The following is a 1,645-nucleotide window of genomic DNA, read 5'->3' on the forward strand; positions in this document are numbered from 1 at the left end:
CAGTTTTGTTGAGTATAGCCTTTTGTAGAAGGATCTGATGGTGTTTTGGATTTCTTCAGGATCTGTTGTTATGTCTTCCTTTCTGACTTTGTTAATTAGGATGTTGTCCCTGTGCCCTCTAGTGAGTCTGGCTAAGGGTTTATCTATCTTGTTGATTTTCTCAAAGAACCAGCTCCTCGTTTGGTTGATCCTTTGAATCTTGTTGATTCTTTGAATTCTTGTTTCCACTTGGTTGATTTCACCCCTGAGTTTGATTATTTCCTGCCATCTACTCCTCTTGGGTGAGTTTGCTTCTTTTTGTTCTAGAGCTTTTAGGTGATAACAACATATCTTAAACACTTGATATGTATTAATAACTTTAAAAAGTGTCTTCCATCTCTCTGGTGAAACGTATTTTTATAATTATTTTCATGTTAAATTTCAGAGGTGGGGCTGTAGAGATGACTCACTGCATAGGAAAACTCATGTCATAAGCACAAGTAACTGAGTTCAGACCACATAAAAAATCTGGGCATGCTGTGCATACTCCTATAACCCCAGCATTCTCCAGCCCAAACAAGAAGATTTCTGGGTCTTCCTGGCTGCAAGCCTAACTTCATGTTCTATGAGATGCCCTGGCTCAAGATAATAAGGTTGAGAGTGATTTAGTATGATATCTGATATTCTTTGCTGGCTTTTGCCCATGCTTGTGCATCTACACACTAGTGAATACACCATTCACATACACCACACACACATACAATTAAAGGAATACCAAAGGCACTGAATTTTGGAAGCACTGCAAGTCCTGTTGGATGAGCCAGCACTTCTCAAGCACAGACATCTTTGTTCCTTCCCTAAGACCAGTGTTTAAATCTCATGTTGGTAGTCCTTAGGATATTAATTTATCTGAGGCTCAGATTCTGTCAAATTACCATTGTACCCAACTCATAGAGATCTATGAGAGAATATAATAAGATGATCATGCGTGGCAGTATTCAATAGGGAGGATTATCTGGGATAAATATAGTTATCATGTTTACTTTGAATTCTGTAGCAAAAAATGTTCCCCCAGATCTATCCTATTATGGTTAAATTTATGGAGGCAGATCAGTCAGGTTCCAACCTTTAGAACTTACGTCATGTTGGTGACCAGGCAAGACTGGAAGACTTCTTTTAGCTGGCTGCCTGTGTAGAGTGTGGTGACCTAAAAGGAAGAGTAAAGAGGATTGGTTAGAGAGAAGTACCATAGGGGTGAAGAGATTACCATAAACAATGGGACATATATGAGTCAGCGAACATAGTTCAAATACTTACTCTACCTCAACCTACTGTATCCCTCCAGACATTACATAGCTGGTACAGTTTGGATCTGAAATGTCCTTTGGGGGAGGCTCATGTTTTGAAGGTTCAATCTTTACTGCAGCAATGTCAAGGTTCTGGATGTGATTAGATAATAATGATTGGACCTTTTGATTGACTAATCTATTGAGGTAGTTATAGTTAAATGAACTATTGGAAATTAGTGGAAACTGTAAAGGAAGATGTCTACTTGGAGGAGGTAATTCATTGGGAGTGAGTTGTTGAAAGACAGAGTCTTTTCCCAGATTCTTTACATAGGAGTAGTTCTGCCTTACACATACTCCATCCATTCTCATGTCTCACA

The sequence above is a fragment of the Mus caroli genome, chromosome 9 (assembly GCF_900094665.2).
Source record: "Mus caroli chromosome 9, CAROLI_EIJ_v1.1, whole genome shotgun sequence".
Classification (NCBI taxonomy): Eukaryota; Metazoa; Chordata; class Mammalia; order Rodentia; family Muridae; genus Mus; species Mus caroli.